At 41.9% G+C, this 22,989-nt stretch overlaps 1 protein-coding gene across 8 annotated transcripts in view; it reads left to right on the top strand.

Moving 5' to 3' along the window:
• The first annotated feature begins 19,541 nt into the window (after positions 1-19,541).
• The window catches only part of foxj3 (forkhead box J3), a 79,434-nt gene continuing 75,986 nt past the window's right edge, over positions 19,542-22,989 (top strand). For 5 of the 8 annotated variants that reach the window (XM_055659101.1, XM_055659098.1, XM_055659097.1 and 2 more), the window contains exon 1: positions 19,543-19,710. The gene's annotated coding sequence lies outside the window, so the exon portion shown is untranslated. Of the gene's footprint in view, positions 19,711-22,989 lie in introns of all 8 variants that reach the window. The other 3 variants (XM_055659100.1, XM_055659099.1, XM_055659094.1) reach the window with 1 other exon arrangement.

The raw sequence follows: 22,989 nt of genomic DNA, 5'->3' as shown, positions 1-22,989 counted from the left end.
TCAGCACCTAGTCTTTCCTCCAGTCTTTCCATCACCTTTGGAGAACAATAATACAACTGTTAGAGACATCAGCCAAACCTTAGGCTTACCAAAATCAACTGCTTGGAACATCTTTAAGAAGAAAGAGAGCACTGGTGATCGCAAAGAGACTGGCAAGCCAAGGAAGACAGCTGATGACAGAATAATTCTCTCTATAATAAAGAAAAATCCCCAAACACCTGTCCGACAGATCAGAAACACTCTCAGGAGTCAGGTGTGGATTTGTCATGACCACTGTCCGCAGAAGACTTCATGAACAGAAATACAGAGGTGATACTGCAAGATGCAAACCACTGGTTAGCCGCAAAAATAGGGTGGCCATGTTACGGTTTGGATTATTTTCATTTCTTACCTACCCTATTATCACTTTTTATCTACCATTTCACTTATCTGTTGATAATCTGTTGTATATCTGTTGAACCCTCCAGTTTCTACTATCCCAACTAATTTTGCTTCATCAGCAAATCTGAAAATATGAGATTTTTCCTCAGCCAAGCAATAGAAAAATAGTTTGAAATCTGGGGCCCAAGCTTGATCCCTGTCTATCACATTTATCACAGCTTTGTTTAGTCATTGTGCCTGTGTGTTAATCCATATACAATGTGTGTCAACTCATACACACAACTGGGGTTGTACTGACCAGTGGGTTCTGAGGTCACTAATCAAGACTTACATATTTTCCCAAATATGAGCAAAACTAATGTTGTCCAATACATTGGCCACATCAGTAATTGAAAACCAAGACGTGGATAGTTGCAGATTTGATTAGTAAGCTAAAAATAAACAATGAATACTGTAGCATAAGTATTCAAAAATTGCAGCACGAGTTCAATTACTCTGGGATGCAAATTGTTTGAGATTAAAGGCTGTCAGAAGGCTAGTTTCCCTTTGTGGTTTTGAGAACTTGTTTGACTCTTGATAAAGCCACTTAATAGATGACCTTTTGCTCAATGTTTGTGCTTTTATAAGTAAAGTACTCTTGTTTGTTTAAATTACTAGCTTTCCTCCATTGAAGAATTGTGGGACATGCGATCTCAACATTATGACTCACTCAGTGTGTTCAGGTGGACTCTATCAGTTCTCTGCATTTATTGGTAGAATAGTTAAGAAAAGACTGCATGATTACAATCAAGCCATCCATAGTGTACAGATAAAGGGTACAACATTTAGTGCAAGATAAAGTCTGATTAAGTATTGTTCAAAGGTCTCCAATGAGGTAGATGGGAGGTCAGGACCACATTAGTTGCAATGGAGGGAGTGGAATAAATGTTCATCAGATTGATCCCTGGGAAGGTGGGCTTGTCATGTGAGGAGAGGTTAAGAAGACTGCGACTACTGTATGTGCTCTTAAATTTAGATTCAGATTCAGATTCAATTTTAATTGTCATTGTCACTGTACAGTACAGAGACAACGAATTGCATTTAACATCTCCCTGAAAGAGCGACATAACAAACGATTTGAATAAATAATAATAAGTGTCCGGGGGGGGGGGGGTGGTGGTGATTGGCAGTCACCGAGGTACGTTGTTGAGTAGAGTGACAGCCGCCGGAAAGAAGCTGTTCCTCGACCTGCTGGTTCGGCAACGGAGAGACCTGTAGCGCCTCCCGGATGGTAGGAGGGTAAACAGTCCATGGTTTGGGTGAGAGCAGTCCTTGGCGATGCTGAGCACCCTCCGCAGACAATGCTTGCTTTGGACAGACTCAATGGAGGGGAGCGAGGAACCGGTGATGCGTTGGGCAATTTTCACCACCCTCTGCAATGCCTTCCGGTCGGAGACAGAGCAGTTGCCATACCATACTGTGATGCAGTTGGTAAGGATGCTCTCGATGGTGCAGCGGTAGAAGTTCACCAGGATCTGAGGAGACAGATGGACCTTCTTCAGTCTCCTCAGGAAGAAGAGACGCTGTCTCTTAGAAGAATGAGTGGTGATCCCAATTAAAACAAGTGAAATTCTTACAGGATAGATACAATATAAAATGTTGGTTGCATGGTTGCATTCCCAAGAACAGAATTTACCAGTCAGTTATTAACTAAAGCATACAAACATCAAACAAGGACACAAGGACTCCATGGCATGATAATATTAACAGATTAGTTCCAACTGAACATTAAGTTACAAGGCTGAGTTTGTTTATATTAAACAGAAGAATGAAAAAGGATTTGTGAAAGGTATTTAGAATTTTAAAACATATCAATATGTTGAGTGTTTTAAAAAAGTTCACTCAGGCCAAGAATGAAAAGAAGGGACGGAAAACATGCAGATGAAAAGAAATTATTGAACAGATCTTGCATTCAAAGCATTGTAACCATTTGGAATGAATTTAAATAGGAGATAATCAAGGATAACCCATCGGACAGCTTATCAGGATGTTTGGTATGCATCTGACAAGAAAATGATCAGAAATATAAATACTAAACAATGTTTTTGCTTTTTGAACCCCCAGATCTTGCAAGATGGACAAAAAGTTTTTTCTCCTCAGGAATGCAATAAAATCTCCAATGCAATCATATAGCAATTATCTTACTGGAGTAATGTAAATTATATATAAAGAAATGTCTTGACCCGAGATATTACCCATTCCTTCTCTCCAGAGAAATGCCTGTCCCGCTCAGTTATTCCAGCATTTTGTGTCTACACTAGAGTCAGATAATAACTCAAATATTAGATCCTTTGATCAAATCAACTTTGGACATTCAGTCTGGTTAGTCTGGGCATAAGATTCATGGTGTAAGAATGATTACATGTGGAATCTGAAGAAAAGGTCTCGACCCTGAAACGTCACCCTTTCCTTCTCCAGATGTGCTACCTGTCCAACTGAGTTACTCCAGCATTTTGTGTCTATATGTGAACAGTGGTCTTTTTTTTTAGCTAACCTCATTCTGGGTAGACCAGTGGAGCTAATTTTAAGCAGGAAAGTAATTCTCAAGCGAATATTTGAAAAACGTTTGATTAATAATAATCTGGAGTGGGGGATTACAACCTTTACGTGGTCTACCCTGTTTTGACTAATGCAATCAACCCGACGTGTACAAACAATTAGATCAAATAGAACATGTTGACCTACAACTTTAGGCTGTGTGCGCCATGTGTAATAATAATAATCTTAAAACTTGCCTGTCCACTGGAATTCTGTTCCAAACAAAAAATGCAATACACCCTTTTCCCACTTCTAGCAGAATCCTTCAGGAAATAAATTTGAAGAAGTGGCCATCTGTTCTTCCTTGGCATCTTTGATGATATCTGTGACACTGGAAGCATCAGTTGACTGCCGATTAATTACATTGGCTCTGATCCTCCAATACATCGTCATGGGTGCTTGATTTATGCTGCCATCTGGTGGAACTAAGTTGCAAGAAAGAATTTACAAGAAAGATATTTTGAATTGGTTGAACTGGCAATCATATGACAGATATGGAAAAGGATCAAAAGCGTAATATAGCATAAAATTCCCTGCAATCTCTTACTAGAGCCAGCTGCCTTTTAATTTTTTTGTATTCTTTCATACCACTTTTACCACATCATACTTCGGAAGATATGTTCTAAACTTCATAATATATTCATATGATCTGAATATACTCTGATGGAACACCAAGGAGGTACTGCATAGTTTGGGGTGAAATATTTCGGTGAAGGTAATATTCTAAAGCTCCTTTAAGCCTTTCAAGTGTACGTGAAAGACGCAATTATACAATTCTAATGAAAAATCAGTCCGTAAGCCAATGTTTATCCATGTGAAAGCATGCCCTGCCTTCGATGTTGCCCTGATTCCTATCTCTGGCTGATTGGCCAGGAGACACCAATTACCATTGGCAATAGCTAGGTTCAATGAACTGATATTGTTTGGCCACCTGAACCACTCGTCAGTCTACTGCCTATAAAACCCATGCATTTTCGCCAGAGGTGAGAAGGTAGATGAAGAAATAAAAAAGAGGAATGGAGGGGAAGTGGGGCACCTCCCTGCTGGCTGTTCCCCTGTTGCAGGTTTGGAAAGACTGAGCCATTGGGCCAAACCCAAGACCATTAGCTCCACCGTATGGCCAAGACTGGGCTGCCAGGAAGAAGGCATAGACAGCCAGTGCTTCCACTGAAGCTACGACTGAGTGGCCGGGGCAAGCCAGAGACTGCCAACGCCTCTTCTCGAGGTAAGTAAATTGTAGGGAGATGCCTGAGATCGCCACGCCTCCTCCTACGAGACCAGGAGTGAACTGCTTGGACAAGCCCAAGATCGCCAGCATCACCACATATGCACCCCGATGGCGAGGGACAGCGCCCCTTTGTGGTCCTGGGCTTTCTTACCACTGTAAATAAAATATATCATACGAGTTCACCCTACTCTAATGTGAGTGTCTGTGTGGTCACTGCCAATTCCCGGCATCGTCCCTGATGCCACACCCTCAACCAACTCCAAATAGATTATTTATCTCATTGCTGTTACAAATGGGTCCCCAAGTATCCCAACAGTATCCTCTTAAAACATAATGTGATATCTTGAGAACATATATAGAAACATACATTTAACACAGGAACAGGTGCTTCAGCCATTAGGTCTGTGCCGATCACAACCACTTCTGCCTGCTTACGGTGAATATCCCTCCATTCCTTGCCTATTCACGTGTCTGTCTAAATGGCTCTAAAACATTGCATTTGTGTCTGCTTCCACCATTTCCCCTGGCTGCGCATCACGTGTAGTACACACATTTCTCTGTGTAAAAAAACATTCAGCCTGTACAGCATTAAACGTCCCCCCTCTCACCTTAAATCTGTGTCTTCTAGTATTTGACATTTTCATTCCAAGAATGGGACTCTGACTACACAGAAAAGCTGGAGAAACTCAGCGGGTGCAGCAGCATCTATGGAGCGAAGGAAATAGGCAACGTTTCGGGCCGAAACCGGTCTGACAGAAGGGTTTCGGCCCGAAACGTTGCCTATTTCCTTCGCTCCATAGATGCTGCTGCACCCGCTGAGTTTCTCCAGCTTTTCTGTGTAACCCTCGATTCTCCAGCATCTGCAGTTCCCTCTTAAACACTGGGACTCTGACTATCTATGCCCCTTATAATTTTATATACTTCTATCAGGTTGACCCTCAGCCTCTGACACTCTTGAGAAAACAATCCAAATGTGTCCAATCTCTTTTCGTAGTCAATACTCTCCAATTCAAGCAACCTCTTCTGCATCCTCTGCAAAGTCTCTACATTCGTCCTGTAGTACTGCCCACAGTACTCCAAAATTTGCCAAACCAAAGTTTTATACAGCTGCAACACTCTGCCTGACTCTAATACTGAACTTCCCCAACTGATGAAGTCAAGCATAGAAGTCACAGATGCCTTCTTTAACACTCTGGTTTTACTACTATCAAGGACCTATAGCTTTCCTCCTCAAGATTCCTCTGTACATATTCCCAAAACTGTAATTCTGATCACCTGACCAGCCTCCTTTCTGAATACTCAGTTTAGTATGGCCTCTTAGAGAGACACAGAATGCAGGAGTAACTTAGAGGGTCAAGCAGCATCTCTGGAGAAAAGGAATAGGTGACGTATCTTCAGACTGAGAGAGTCTATCTTAGTATGGCCTCCTCCCTGGTTGGATTATTGACATAGTGTCAAGAGATGCAACTAGGTGCTCCAAATAAATTTGGAGATTATGAAAAGCATTAAACTTTAATCCAATCTTTATCAACGGGGCCAGTGTGGAGAGAGTGTCCAGCTTCAAGTTTCTGGGCACACACTTTTCGGAGGACCTCACATGGTCCAGCAACACCGCTGCACTGGTCAAGAAGGCACAGCAACGACTGTTCTTCCTGAGAACACTGAAAAAGACTGGCCTGCCCCAACAGCTGCTGACAACTTGCTACCGCTGCACCACAGAGAGCATCCTAACATATGGCATCTCTGTGTGGTATCTCAGCTGCACGGAGGCAGAGAAGAGAGCTCTTCAGCGGGTCGTCCACAGAGTGCAGAAGATAATTGGGACACAGCTACCAGCCTTGGAGGGCATCTACAATACACGGTGCCTCGGGAAGGCCATCAGCATTTATAAAGACTCCTCACACCCTCGCAATAGTCTGTTCGAACTTCTACCATTCGGCAGACGTTACAAGGCCTTCCACGCCCGCACCTCCAGACTTAGGAACAGCTTCATCCCCAGAGCTATATAACCGGTCCTGCTGAGTGTCCCCCCATCCCATGAACTGTCTCCCTCGGATGGTCACGTCGCACATCGACCCAGCACAGACCTATTTGCACTTTATACTGCTTTAACTGTTTTTTTAATCTTATTTCTCTGGGTGTCTAGATTTTTAGCTAATTAGATTCAAGATGGAAGTTGCATTCCAAATCTCGTTGTACCTCTGTGCAATGACAATAAAGATATTATTATTATTATAATGCAAACTGAATTTAAAACAATAAAAACAATCCCAAAGTGCTTTCCATGTATTAATTGTGCTTTGTGTGAGGAAGAGCTTCCTGGCATCCGTGTTAAATTTTCTACTCTGTGATCTCTGCCTCCTTCAGTCATTACCTGTGAGTGCTCAGGTGCTGCCATTTTATAGCCATTCATTATCTTATTAAGTGCTGAAGCGTTCTCAATTGTTGATGTATAATTTAATCTTCTGATACATGGATCTGCTTCCAAGACTTGAATAATCATTTGTAACTTAGTGACTAAAACTAGAAACATGATTTTAGTATGATACGCACTAACACTGACGTGTTTTCCACATGATTACATTTTAATATTTGGAGAGATTCATGCTGGGTTTTTTTTTGTCCCATTCAGTTTTAAAACCACGATTTAGTAATGCCATCTGGATATAAATAGACTGTGAGGAATAGGAAAGCAAAAAGTAATAAGAATGGGGTAGGTAATAAATGAAAGTAATCTGATGTGATAAACAAAGTCCGATGGTAAGAGCTTCTTTAGATATGTAAAAGGAACAAGTTTGCCATTAATATCAATCTCTTGCTGACTGAAACATGAGAAATTATATTGGGGATTATGGAAATGGGAGAAAAATGAAACAAGTATTTTGAGCTTGTATCATGTATGAAAACTGGAAACTAGCTCCAGTGTGAATTAGGAAATCAAATACGTTATCAATAGACAATAGGTGCAGGAGTAGGCCATTCAGCCCTTCGAGCCAGCACCGCCATTCACTGTGATCATGGCTGATCATCCACATTCAGTACCCCGTTCCTGGCTTCTCCCCATATCCCCTGACTCCACTATCTTTAAGAGCTCTATCTAACTCTCTTTTGAAAGCATCCAGAGAATTGGCCTCCTGAGGCAGAGAATTCCACAGATTCACAACTCTCTGGGTAAAAAAGTTTTTCCTCATCTCCGTTCTAAATGGCCAACCCAAGGGCCTGTCCCACAAGCATGCGACCTGCATGCGGCAAGCGCGACCAAACCGGAAGCGGGGGCCGCGCGGAGGTCGAGTGATCCCCGTACAGGGCTGGTCCCACCATCATGCGCCTGCATGAGGCGAGGGTGACCAAACCGGAAGTGGGGCCACGCGGAGGTCAAGTGAGTGACGTGAAGTTCGAGCGAAGTCCGCAGGAAGTTCGCGCATGACGTACGGTCAAGATGCTGCGTACGGCGTCGAGACGCTGCGCACGCCCGCCCGCCGAGGCGGTGCTTATGGCGTTGAGGCGGCTGCGGGCCGACAGGCCGTTGCCCCGTGGAATTTTTGAAGACGGTCAGTTTTTCAGAGCCCCGCGTGATGTCGGGACCAGCTCCGCACAACTCCATACGGCTCCGCCGATCGAAGTGGGACCGGCCCCGCGAGGCCCTACGGCTCAAGCGACCACGTTAGGTCACGCTTGCCGCATGGAGTCACATGCTCGTGGGACAGGCCCTTTATTCTTAAGCTGTGACCCCTGGCTCTGGACTCCCCCAACATCGGGAACATGTTTCCTACCTCTAGCATGTCCAATCCCTTAATATTCTTAAATGTTTCAATAAGATATCCTCTCATCCTTCTAACTTCCAGAGTATATAAGCCCAGCCACTCCGTTCTATCAACATATGACAGTCCCGCCATCCCGGGAATTAACCTGGTGAACCTCAATAGCATGAATACCTGGTTGTTCTCTTCCAATTATAGTCAGAGGTTGTGGGGAGAAGGCAGGAGAATGGGGTTAGGAGGAAGAGAGATAAGCCATGATTGAATGGCTGAGTAGAGTTGATGGGCCGAGTAAGTTCTGCTCCTATCACTTATGAACATATAGTCACTACTGTGGGGATCTTTAACCACATAAATGCATCCTAATTTCTCATGACCAAGTCTAAAATAGCCTATTTCCAGGTAGTTTCTATAACCTCAGGAGCAATTCCTGGCAAACTTCACAAATTCTTCTTCTACAGTACATTTGACAGTTTGGTTTATCCAATCAATATATAGATTAAAATCTACTAAGAACATTGCAATGGCCTTAAAATAATACTTCCCCATTTAAGCTCTGCCTTTGTGCAAAGTTACATTTTGTTCCCACCCCACCAAGCTACATACCATTGTATCTGAGTAATATAATCGCTGTTCCTTCACCGACACTGGGTTAAAATCATGGAAGTCCCCCCTCTGACTACACTTTGGGTATATGTACATCTCAAGGACTGCAGCACTTCAAGAAGATAGCTCACCACTACCTTATAAAGAACAAGAATGGGCAATTAAATACCTCATCCTGAGATGCTCAGATCCCTTGAATGAACAAAATAAAAGTGAATATGAACTGATTCTTCCAAGCCTGCATTAATGGATTTCACAATGTTTTTTCAATGGGTAATTACAATTCAAATTGTAAGCAGGAAAGCTTTAGGTCAACTGTATCATTTCCACCTTGCAGTTTGTAGATTCAAATCCCAATGCATAGAAGACTAACCTAATGTTCAACAAAGGCATATATGGGTTAATTTATGATGGGCGTTTGACGGCACTGGACCTGTACTCACTGGAGTTTAGAAGAATGATGGGGGACCTCATTGAAACGTAGCAAATGGTGAAAGGCTTGGAAAGAGTGGCTGTGGAGAGCATGTTTCAACTAATGGGAGACTCTAGGACTAGAGGACATAGCCTCAGAATTAAAGGACGTTCCTTAAGGAAGGAGATGAGAATGAATTTCTTCAGCCAGAGGGTGGTGAATCTGTGGAATTCTTTGCCACAAAAGGCTGCGGAGGCCAAGTCAATGGATATTTTTAGGGCAGAGATAGATAGATTCTTGATTAATACGGGTGCCAGGGGTTATAGGGAGAAGGCCGGAGAATGGGGTTTGGAAGGAGAAATACAGTAGATCAGCTATGAGTGAATGGCATAGCAGACTTGATGGGCCGAATGGCCTAATTCTGCCCCTATTACTTATGACCTTATGACCATATAGCAATTTGGGTTCAGATAAGGCATTTTACTCATGCCTGGTTTTCTTCTCAAGTACATGGCATTATTTTGAAGTGGACAAGGAATTTTCCTTACATTCTCGGTCAATATTTATCCTGCAGTCCATATTAAAAAAAAACTAATTTTGGTTATTTTAAAAATGTTGCTTTTGGGACCTTGACATGTGCAAACTAACTGGAACATATCTTGCATTTCAGCTGTCCTGAATTTGTGAACTATGTTCTATAAATGTGAGTATATTTTAAAGATTAATCCAGTGGATTTTCCTACCGCAGGTTCGTCTTGTGGAAGGCATTGCCAGATTTGACTGCATGTGACTTTGATATGTCAGACAGCTACTCTCACTACTTCTTTGTCATTCAGCTTTGGCATTCATCTCCAAATTAACACTGTGATGACATGTGGCAATGATTCAGACCGAGAGTTTGTGAACAGGCTAATGGTGAGTCACTACTGCATGTTGGCACCACTGATGGCTCCATCCATCACTTTGCTAATGCGGGATAAGACAACAACTAGTCAGGCTTTGGATAATATAATACCCTGCATTGTTGAGAATCAGTGATCTAGTTGTCATAAGGTCATACATTACATAGAAACATAGAAATTAGGTGCAGGAGTAGGCCATTCGGCCCTTCGAGCCTGCACCACCATTCAATATGATCATGGCTGATCATCCAACTCAGTATCCCGTACCTGCCTTCCCTCCATACCCTCTGATCCCCTTGGCCACAAGGGCCACATCTAACTCCCTCTTAAATATAGCCAATGAACTGGCCTCAACTACCCTCTGTGGCAGAGAGTTCCAGAGATTCACCACTCTCAGTGTGAAAAAAGTTCTTCTCATCTCGGTTTTAAAGGATTTCCCCCTTATCCTTAAGCTGTGACCCCTTGTCCTGGACTTCCCCAACATCGGGAACAATCTTCCTGCATCTAGCCTGTCCAACCCCTTAAGAATTTTGTAAGTTTCTATAAGATCCCCTCTCAATCTCCTAAATTCTAGAGTATAAACCAAGTCTATCCAGTCTTTCTTCATAAGACAGTCCTGACATCCCAGGAATCAGTCTGGTGAACCTTCTCTGCACTCCCTCTATGGCAATAATGTCCTTCCTCAGATTTGGAGACCAAAACAGCACGCAATACTCCAGGTGAGTATATTTCCCTGCTCCTATACTCAAATCCTCTTGCTATGAAAGCCAACATACCATTCGCTTTCTTTACTACCTGCTGCACCTGCATGCCTACCTTCAATGACTGGTGTACCATGACATTAACTGGATGTATTCAAGAGAGAGTTAGAAATATCTCTTGGGGCTAACGGAATCAAGGGATGTGGGGAAAAAGCAGAAACAGGGTACTGATTCTGGATGATCAGGCATGATCATATTGAATGGCGGTGCTGGCTCAAAGGGCCGAATGGCCTACTCCTGCACCTACATTCTATGTTTTGGTTTATATAAGTGATAGGAGCAGATTTAGACCATTCAGCCCATCGTCTACTCCGCCATTCAATCATGACTGATCTATCTCTCCCTCCTAACCCCATTCTCTTGCCCTCTCCTCATAACCCGACACCCGCACCAATCAAGAATCTATCTATCTCTGCCTTAAAAATGTCCATTGACTCGGCCTCCACAGTCCTCTGTGACAAAGAATTCCACAGATTCACCACCCCCTGAGTAAAGACATTTCTCCTCATCTCCTTCTTAAAGTAAGTCCTTTAATTCTTAAACTATGACCTCTAGTCCAATATTCTCTCACTAGTGGAAACATCCCCTCCACATCCACTCTATCCAAGCCTTTCACTATTCGATGTTTCAATGAGGTACCCCCTCATCCTTCTAAGCTCCAGCGAGTACAGGCCCAGTGCTCTCAAACGGTAGTTGTAACAGAATAGATTGATTACTGGATGACTAGTTCTTGTACAGAGGCTCGGAACAGGATTTTCCTTGCGCCAATGCATTTTCTGGGTTGAGTAAACTCTTTAAAAAAGCATTAATGAGTGGTTCCTTAAGAGGCTTATTCCTAATAACTGGTATTAACTGAACTATTGGGCATCTCCATCTCAGCAATTCCAATATGGAACTGGAAGTATTGTGTATTATACTTATGGCATGATAGAGGTGAGGATATTCATGAAATGTAATGTAAAAAAGAGGAACTGCAGATGCTGGTTATACCAAAGGTAGACACAAAATGCTGGAATAACTCAGGTGGGTCAGGCAGCATCTCTGGAGAACATGGATAGGTGATGTTTAACCCTTCTGTCTGAATAAGTATCCCAACCCAAAATGTCACCTGTCCATTTTCTTCAGAGATGCTGCCTGACCCTCCAGCTGAGATACTCAAGCATTTCGTATCCATGAACCTTGCTCCTCCAGTTAGTTGCCTGGTTGTTCATCACCATTCTTGATGGAAAGTTTCCTTAAAGAACATCGACATATGAAACTAAAATAGAAATTTGTAAAAATAAGAATACAATGTATAAGGTTAAAATAGCAATTTCACGATATATACAAGCTCCTGTCCAAATTTTCCAATTCTCTAACTTCCCTTTTTGAACTTCCCTTTTGTTCCACATATGGGACACTTCTCTCATTTGAGACAAACCTATAGTCATAAAATACGAGAACAAATGTTACAGAACAACCAAACGTCACCCATTCCTTCTCTCCAGAGATGCTGCCTGTCCTGCTGAGTTACTCCAGCATTTTGTATCCAACTAATAATTTAAAACAATTTATAACTGTCACCCATCTAGTAATTAGATAGCAACTAAAGTGGCTATGGATTATCTTTGCCGTATAATCACAACCCTCATATGTTCATAGCAAAAATGTATAACTAGAACAAAGTGTTGGAGTAACACAGTGTGTCAGGCAACATCTCTGGAGGATCTCTGAAGGTGATGTTCCAGGTTGGGACCCTTCTTCAGACTGAAGGCTTAAGTTACAAGAATAACTGCATAAATTTGACGAATTCCCATGTAGGTATGGATGCCTGAGGCGTTATCCAATCATGATGTTTGGATAGGAAAGGTTTAGAGGGATAAGGGCCAAATGGGGGCAGATGGGACACCTTGGTCAGTATGGGCAAGCTGGGCTAAAGGGCCTGAAGTGTATGACTCTATGACACTATAACTCTATGTGGAGGAAAAGCAAGAAAATGGTCACGAACAGCAGGTCTAGCTCAGTGACAGAAAGGCTCCTCCTACCTTTAAGACCCTTGAACATTTATTTGAATTATACGTTGAACTCTCATACCAATAATATTACCATGATAAATGTACTCTAATACTCAGATGCTCAAGTGATTCTGTATGTTAAATGCTGAAAAACCAGTGAGCATTGATTACCATGGCAACAGTCACATTGTTACAGAGAACCAATAAACCTTGACTTTAAAAACAGAAACAAGATGAATTCTTAAACCAACATAGGTTACCTTTATTGCCATTATTTTACATTTCAGCTACTGAGCACTGAACCAACATGATTATTAATTTGTTGCTGGAGCCAAAATAATTGTCATAGATGGTTCAAATATTTAAAAAAACACTAGTATTCACTGTTTCCAATGAAATACTGTATCCAATGCATTAAATTATCACATAGGTTAAATACTTCCATGGTAATATTTGTCAATGAGTGTGCCTGAAATTATCAGACAACAGTTTTGATCAATTGACCACAACTGGTCAGCGGGATACAATATTTTTTCAATCAATATATTTTTTTTCCTTGCTGTAAGTTAAATTGCAGGAAGTTTATTGAAAAAAATGTGCTCGGTATCTTTCTCAAAGATACTGGAGGACAACTATATTGATGCAAACATTCAACTAACATCATTTAGCCTTTTCCCAAATTTTCCCTCTACAGCAAAAATGGTCCAAATTGTGAAAATGTCCTGATTGCTTGATAACATTTGAAAGAAAATGTAATATTTCAATAGTCCTTTATTCACAGGAATGAATATACTCTGGAATGCAGTCCACATCAAAATGTTAACCCGTAGTATTGCTACAGGCGTCAACCACACACTTGCTTTATTATTCCAGCATATTTTATACATTTTCATACTCTCCATTCAGTTTTTATCCCAGGGTAGGAGATGAATTGGAAATTGTCAGATTACTCAAGCTTTTTTTGTTGATAATAAAACAAAGAATGAATTGATTCACAGGAATGGTTACATCACCAAATTCTATAGCAGGATTTAACTTAGTGTTGTAAAAATCATCTGGGGAATTTACAATGTGATTAGTAATCTGTGTCCAGAGCCTTCAATATCGTACAACCCCTAGTTGTGGATCATAGTTCTAACTCCCATGTCATCAGCTCCTAAAGGTTACTTTCAAATCCTTGTGGCTACATCAAAAGATTGGAGAATTAATAACTGATGTGCAGTGACAAAATGTTTCTCAATCAATAACCTAAAATCTTCACCACAAAAATATTGTTCCCTTAAATGTATTAAAAACAAATTCCATCTGTCTTTTGGAGATTTCATTAGCCAATAATAATCAGATTGCTGCCAAATTCCAACCATCTATTTAACACTAGACTAAGTAGGACTCGTTGGGTCCCATGTTCACACGGGAGGGCTGGTCCCCCAACGCAATATACCACCTCTCCACCAATTCCAATATTGGTGGCCAGTGGAGGGGGTGGGGCTTTCTGGAGCGCTGGTATGGGTGTTTTGGCTGCAGGGACTACTGGTCTCCAGAGGGCTCGTTTGGACATTGTGGACCAAATGGATTCTTGGGGTGGCAGCTCAGTCCCTCAAGCCTGATGTGTTGGCAGCTCACTCACGGCTGGTGGGCTGGCAGTTGACTCACAGCTATTCCTTGAAATTCAATTTCAAGCAGGGTGCAAGGCCACCAAATTCAAGTGCCGTTTCATACCACTTCAAGCAAGGTGCAAGGCCACCAAATTTAGGTTCAGTTTCCTACCACTTCAAGCAGGGTGCAAGGCCACCGAATTCAAGTGCAGTTTCCAACCACTTCAAGCAGGGTGCAAGGCCACCAAATTCAAATGCAGTTTCATACCATTTCATGCAGGGTGCAACGACACCACATTCAAATACAGTTTCATACCATTTCGTGCAAGGCCACCACATTCAAATGCAGTTTCATACTATTTCAAGCAGGGTGAAACCACCATAAAAACCACCATAAAACCACACAAAACACCACACTCACTGTTCGGTAGACATTTAGTGTGTTCAGTTGATTCACAGCTCAGACAGAGTCGTGACCTCTCCCTTCCCCATCATGCAGAGACTGAGCCACACCCACACTTCTGGGTTTTATAATCCCTCCCACCGGAAAAGGTGTGGCCTTCATGGCATGATTGACAGGAGAGATTCCCAACATTTCTTAAACACTACTACCACTTTTGGTTTTCATTGATGGGAAGAATCCTCTGCACCTGATGAGCAGAGGGGGACTGAGTAAGATGGCCAAAAATCACAGCCGTAAGCGGTAGCATTTTATCTAAAATCAATATAGTGCAAACAGGAAGTTGTCAAGTTTAGACAAACAACCATTTGCATGCAGTGCCTTTTCACTTCAACCCAAACCCCCCAAACAACCATTTGCATGCAGTGCCTTTTTACTTCAAAGCAAACCCCCAAACAACCATTTGCATGCAGTGCCTTTTCATTTCAACCCAAACAACCATTTGCATGCAGTGCCCTTTCACTTCAACCCAAAAACCCCCCAAACAACCATTTGCATGCAGTGCCGTTTTACTTCAACCCAAGCCCCCCCAACCCCCCCCAAACAACCATTTGCACGCAGTGCCTGTTTACTGCAAACCAACCATATTCTCATTTTCAAACCACATTAAGGGCACTCACAGTTTAGTAGACATGTGTTCAGTGTTATTCAGAGCTCAGAGACACGTGACCATCTGGCTTCCTCCATCTTGCAGAGACTGAGTGAGGCACACCACTTCCGGGTTTTATAGTCCCTCCCCCTCCCACCAGCAGGGGCAGCAGAGAGAATGGCACATTTTTAAAAAACATTAATATCTCTCTGATTATTCATCGATGGGAAGAATCCTCTGGTCCAGGAAGGCGGAGGGGGGCTCTGAGTGAGGTGGCCAAAAATGACGGCCATAGGTGGCGGCGTTCTCTCGGAAATCACAGCACAGTGAGCCAAAAGCGGTCAAGATCAGACTTTTAGTAATATATAGAATAGATAGATATAGATTGAAATGCATGCCTGTTTGACAGAACCAATGCTGAAATGACAGGAAGCATAGATTTACTGGATATCAATTCATACAGTTAAGGTTCTTTGATGCCCGCTATTCCCATGATCAATTTGATAATAAGTACTCAAATTGTTTGATTATTCATTATCCATTGAGTTGTGTGATTGGCCTGTTGGGATATCAATAGTGAATGAATGCCAGCTGCTCCGAGGACTGACAGTTCACACTTCAGTTTCAATTCCTTCTTATGGGTTAGTAAATCAAAATCCCTTTAATATATGGCCTTAAAACTACAGCTCAAGCTAGCCCTGTAGGATCAAATAATTGATATTTTGTCATTGTTCATGAGTGGAGGTTTGGAAAAGTTTGTTTTTAGAACTGTGACAGATAGAGACAAATTATTGATCAAACTCCATGATTCCCAGGTACCAGGGGTCTAAGATTTGTAAATCAATGACACCTTGGATGTAAGCTTTGTGGTCCATGAATCTCTTTGGTACATATTCATGCAGTTCACAGGGATAAAAGAATAGAGATGATATAATATAGATGTTAAATTTTTGCCTAGCCCATGTGTCTTCCAGCTGACCAGAATTCACAAATCACACAGATAGATACTTGATTAGTATGGGTGTCAGGGTTATGGGGAAAAGGTAGGAGAATGGGGTTAGGAGGGAGAGATAGATCAGCCATGATTGAAGGGTGAAGCAGACTTGATGGGCCGAATGGCCTAATTCGGCTCCTATTACTTATGACCTTATAAACTTAAATTTTCATGCAGAAAATCTGCATCTAATTAGATTAACTATTATTTTTATATAGTTACGTATGAGTACATGAGAAGAAAACAAAATAAAACAGTCCAATTAACAAATAGGAGACAAAACCATCAACTATGGCAAAATGGAAAATAAAGTAATAACATTTTTAGTAGATGGACACAAAATGCTGGAGTAACTCAGCACTACAGGCAGCATCTCTGGAGAGAAGGAATGGGTGACGTTTCAGGTTGAGACCCTTCTTGGGGCTTCCAGAATATGCAGTTCCTTCCAACGAATAACACTTCTTACTAATAACATGGAAGAATTGCTAGCTGCAATCTTATTTTCTCAATAAAATCAAATTTAATGCTAGTTTTGAACCTATACTGGGTTAAAAAACGACAATTTTTTAATGGGTAATATCATTCATGTAAATCTGCACATAAATGTTAAATTTGTATTCTATACTGATTGGTATGCAGTGGCAATATTTGTTGATTCTGTACAGGAATCTTTCTTTTGATATCACGGTGTATGCTGATTTAAAGGGGCCAGTTGGGTAGTAATTATCTTATGTCTGAAAACACATGTATGATTCTTTGCAAGCATCCTGTGTATTACGATACAACATTGTGGCAACATGAGGCTACATCTATACGGAATCATACATTCTGGAACTGCAGAGAGACGCAAAATTCTCGGATTGACAGCAAGAGTGGGTATTCATCTAACGTGCTTAGGAATGGATGCTTGTAACCTTCATCTCGCTTCCAGCAATGGAAAAGATTCTTAATAATGAGGGAACCAATAGAAAGGATTCTAACTAAAGGACTTCGTCAACCTGCAGCAGGTATGAACATCTTTGTTTATCGGAATATTTATTTTAGAAAATAAACGGTAATCTTCCCCTTGAGCACGTCTTTAGTAACTTCTTTCTGAATCCTTTCAATTGCACAAATATTTCTTTTGTACACCTGTTAAACTGTTCCCCATCCCTGTCATTCCCAACATTGTAAGGGTGTGGACGTCAAGATACTAAAGATCTACCATTTAATATATTTTAAATTGCAGGGTATTTGTATATCTTAGATGTGTTTACTCCGTATTTTTCACACAAAGCCTCATGCATTTTACGGCAACGGAGCACCACTGAACCAGAGTCACGGTGAGTACGATGATCAATGCAAAATGAAATGTTTATACGATTAAAATATAATGTTATGTAAGTAATTTTGTGCATGGGGACTACAACGTTATTTTAAAATAACATTAGCCACTGTTAAAACAATAATAATCTGAGGGTTGTGTAGGAAGGAACTGCAGATGCTGGTTTAAACCGTAGATAGACACAAAATGCTGGAGTAACTCAGCGGGACAGGCAGCATCTCTGGGGAGAAGGAATGGGTGATGTTTCGGGTCCAACCCTAACCCTAACCTTCCCTTCAACTGCAGAAGCTGGTTTACACCGATGATAGACACAAAATGCTGGAATAAGTCAGCGGGTCACAAGGGTCTCGAGTCTCGATCCGAAACTCGAGACCCTAATTGCTTTTCTCCAGAGATGCTGCCTGACCCACTGGGTTACCCCAGCACTGGGTGTCTAAAGTGGTGCCATGTGTCGTCTTGCGAGGAAGACAGCCATGGTAAAACAAAATAAGGAAAGATCAGTGGAAAAATCACAAACTGGGAAAGACAAATCTTCATTTATTCATAGACTAAACTGCCAGTGCAACAAATGTCTGACCTCCCTGAGGGGTATGGAGAGAATGCAGGTACAGGATACTGAGTTGGATGATCAGCCATGATTAGGGAGACATATAGAGTTGTGTATTGCAATCTGTAAATAGATTTATTTATTGAAATCATATTCTATGTCGCTCTTCCAGGGAGATGCTAACTGCATTTCGTTGTCTCTGCACTGTACACTGACAATGACAATTAAAGTTGAATCTGAATCTGATATTGAATGGCGGTGCAGGCTCGAAGGGCCGAATGGACTACTCCTGCATCTATTTTCTATGTATCTATGTATCTAAATAAGGAAAGACCAATGGAAAAATCACAAACTGGGAAGACAAATCTTCATTTATTCATAGATTCAGATTCAGATTCTACTTTAATTGTCATTGCCAGTGTACAGTACAGAGACAACGAAATGCAGTAGACTAAACTGCCAGTGCAACACATGCCTGACCTCCCTAAGCAGTTTTTGCAGTGAGCGGGACGTGAACCATGCACTGGCTGGGCGAATGGGAGTGAATGGGTGGCCGATTGGGAAAGGGGGAAATGCAGCGAGACCTGGGTGTCATGGTACACCAGTCATTGAAGGTAGGCATGCAGGTGCAGCAGGCAGTAAAGAAAGCGAATGGTATGTTAGCTTTCATTGCAAAAGGATTTGAGTATAGGAGCAGAGAGGTTCTACTGCAGTTGTACAGGGTCTTGGTGAGACCACACCTGGAGTATTGCGTACAGTTTTGGTCTCCGAATGTGAGGAAGGACATTATTGCCATAGAGGGAGTGCAGAGACGGTACACCAGACTGATTCCTGGGATGTCAGGACTGTCTTATGAAGAAAGACTGGATAGACTTGGTTTATACTCTAGAATTTAGAAGATTGAGAGGGGATCTTATAGAAACTTACAAAATTCTTAAGGGGTTGGACAGGCTAGATGCAGGAAGATTGTTCCCGATGTTAGGGAAGTCCAGGACAAGGGGTCACAGCTTAAGGGTAAAGGGGAAATCCTTCAAAACCGAGATGAGAAGAACTTTTTTCACGCAGAGAGTGGTGAATCTCTGGAACTCTCTGCCACAGAGGGTAGTTGAGGCCACAGTTCATTGGCTATATTTAAGAGGGAGTTAGATGTGGCCCTTGTGGCTAAGGGGATCAGGGGGTATGGAGAGAAGGAAGGTACGGGATACTGAGTTGGATGATCAGCCATGATCATATTAAATGGCGGTGCAGGCTCGAAGGGCCGAATGGTCTCTACTCCTGCACCTAATTTCTATGTTTCTATGACAGCAGGGCTTCTTTGCGGGGTTCGGAGGTGTCCGCGCGGTGTTGCGGTCGGGCGGAGCGTTACACTGGGCGGCGAGGCCCGGCGCTGCAAGTAGTTCCGGGTGTAGGCCGAGCCTGGAGCTGAGGGAGACGGAGACGGGAGCGGGACTGGGGGGGCGGCCGTGCGGGCGGGAGCGGGAGAGAGACTGACGGCGACTGCCAGCGACTGCCAGCGACCGGCCAACACCCCCAGCTCTGGCAGCGGCGGGGGGCCTCTCACAAGGCCAGCGAGTGGCACAGGGTGAGGAGTGTGAGGGGGGCTAGCGTGTGGCGCGGCACGGCGCCCACTCGAGCCTGTGAGGGGTGTGAGTGGTGGGTGTGTGTGAGGGGGGGAGTGAGTGAGGGGAGGGTGGAGGGAGAAGGGAATGGGTGGTGAGCACAGCCCGCCCAACCTCATCTCAACCCTCGGCCCCAAACAATTGTCGATACCGAAGCCGAAAATAGACACTGAGGCCCACGTAAGGGGAGCAGACTCCTCGCTGTGGCCTGGAATGGAGGCAGCATCCCGGGCCTGGTGGTGAAGCGGGTATCGCAGGCCTGGGATAGACTGGGCAATGAGTGGCAACAAGGCATAGGCAGTCACAATTATTTGAATTACTGCTCATCTCAATGTACTACACAGGAGTAGGGGAAGATATTCGAGACATTTTGTTTACTCTGCATGATTTTAAGACTTGAAATGGTGGATTAAAAAAACCCATCCAGTTTTTGCATATGCATGATTGTATGCTTTTAAAACAGATTATTTTGATTGTGAATAAGTCAATGTATACACTTGGAGATCGTTACTAAAATATCCACGCTGCACAGGTAAAAACACCAAGTAAAAACACCAAGTAATACAATCCTATATTTTGCTCTGTGTCATTTAGGATACCTGAAAACTGAGGTGTTGTGTTGTGTTGTGAGGTGAAGTACAAGGCTTGTCATTTGTGGTGGTGTGAAAGATCAGATTGAGATGATCTACAGTGTTGCATAGTGTGATATTATTTGTATTAAATGGAATTGTCTTTTGAGCATCATCTTTCTGCAGTACATGTCAAACATGATTTGCCCACTGTCAACTGAATTAATGGTATCTCTTTGCTACTTCAGATGAGAGAGAGTGCTCTATGGACAATCTTTTCCCTTACTACTGTTGTTTTGGTAGTATGATATAGTATTAGATAAATCGGGTTGCGATTTTACATCAACAAGTAAGTGTGAATTCTGCAGAGATTTAATTGCAAACATTTTCGCTCCTGTTCTTAATTGTGATGTATCGTGGCTTTGGGAGAATTGAATCCTTTCACTGGGTTGAATAATTCTTAATTTGCAAATTATAACATAATCCCAGGGTGTGATTTTTCATTTTGATCGGGGATGGGTTACTCTCCGATATTATTTTCCTATGCACAGAACTGTTGATTTTTGTTAAGACAGTAAACAGCTTGGCTCAGCCTGTTCAGTTTACAGGCTCATTGGCAGCTGTCTCAGTGTCATTGAGCCAGACCTGAGAACCAGTTGCTGGCAAACTTTTACATTAGAGTTAGTAAAATTCCAGGGGAGATTTTGAGGTACAACTTTAGGGTGACTTAAATATTCTGTAAAATTCCCTGGATTGTTTTGTACACAATATGGTTGATAATCAAAAACTTAAAGGACTGAGGAACAGAGAAAGATAATTATATTTGTATATACAATCATTCAGATTTTTCATTGGTAAAATAATTAACCTGATAATCCCTGATACGTAAAACACAGATGGTCTTTTCTGGAAAATATAAAAGATCTTGTCTTAACTATTGTACCTGCACGGTGGCTTTAGAACCAAGATCCTAGCTGTTTTATTTTCCTAACCCCTGGAAAGACTGTTTGGTTATCTGTACACTACCTACTTTGGTGCCTCTGCTGTTTGCCCTATGGTCAGAGGCGGTTTAAGATTGTCAGTGAAAGTATTCCATCAACATCACAATACCGCATCCTCTGCAGGCTGCGTTTAAGAAATCCAAATTAAATCTAAGTATGAAAAGTGAAATAGTGTTTTTTATTTACCTCCTTCCTTGATCTTAATTTGAGTTTCCAAGTGAACAGAAAAGTTTTTTCAACCAGTGTTGCTCTCATTTATGATGAGTCTTGAGACATTATGTTGAAAATTTTGAGTTGTTGATCAGTGTAATTTCAGCAATTACAATAATGTGGACAATATACCGTCTAAAATCATGAAGTGTTTGAGGTTACTTCATTAGGTGTGGAAATGGAAAATGAAGCAGGATCTGATTAACGGAGCAACGGAGATAGTTGCCTGCTGGGTTTTTATATTTTAAAACATTTGTGGAATTTTTCTTTGAAATAATTTTTCAATTTATAAAAGCTGGAGAATTACTGATTGGTATTTGTCCATGCATTGTTATTGCTTTCTACGCCCACTGATTGACATTTGTTTCCAACAATATAATAATTTTAAAAATTGTAATCTTGTTTTGAAAACCACCATCAATTCAGTTATCCATGTCTCTGTTATTTCCACCTTAACCCTGGTTTTTTTTTTTCCCAATGGACCATCATTGGTGTTTAATCCTTTGGGTACTTCGGCACCGAGCCCTTGAGTTTCCAACCTAAACTTGCAGCTATTGTTTTCTCCTCCTTTATGGTGTCCTATAAAACTTTCCTTGTTGCCCAATTTTCTGCTCACCAAACCCTGTCAGTAGACGCAAAGTGCTGGAATGACTCAGTGGGTCAGGCAGCATCTCTGGAGAAAAAGGGTGGGTGAAGTTTCGGATCGGGACCCTTCTTCAGACAACTAACCCAGTAATTTGGTATCAACTTTACCTTCTGTTGAAGCGCCCTTATATATTTTATTTTGTTAAAAGCAATTATTTAACTGTCAGTTGTACATAGATGCCCAATCATTATTGAAAATTGTATTTTTTAAATAATTTTGGTGTCCTAGGATTCTAGGACTGAGAGCAGAGATTTTTAATGTCAGAACTATACTTTATTGATAATATACAGTAAATGCTCTCAAGAAAAACCTTTCTCGGCATTTATTATGCTATCAGCTCAAAGCTATTCCTCTTTTCTCAACACACCCATGGAATGTTTGAAAGGTTGTTTAATGCAGCCCAGCCCCTCAATTTCCAGTGGTGACAGGATCCGAGACCATCCCCACAGAGCCTGTATAGTGGTTGTACTGAGAAGAAGATTTTGAGGAAGCTTCATTTTATATATATATTTTTTTAATTCATGAAAATACATGCAGGAATTACAATATAATTAATGTATTGATTATAGAAACATAGAAACATAGAAATTAGGTGCAGGAGTAGGCCATTCGGCCCTTCGAGCCTGCACCGCCATTCAATATGATCATGGCTGATCATCCAACTCAGTATCCCGTACCTGCCTTTTCGCCATACCCTCTGATCCCCTTGGCCACAAGGGCCACATCTAACTCCCTCTTAAATATAGCCAATGAACTGGCCTCAACTACCCTCTGTGGCAGAGAGTTCCAGAGATTCACCACTCTCTGTGTGAAAAA

This window comes from Leucoraja erinacea, chromosome 30, assembly GCF_028641065.1.
Source record: "Leucoraja erinacea ecotype New England chromosome 30, Leri_hhj_1, whole genome shotgun sequence".
In the NCBI taxonomy this organism is placed as follows: Eukaryota; Metazoa; Chordata; class Chondrichthyes; order Rajiformes; family Rajidae; genus Leucoraja; species Leucoraja erinaceus.
Note: the sequence above shows the minus strand (reverse complement) of the source record. Positions and strands in the feature narration are given on the sequence as shown.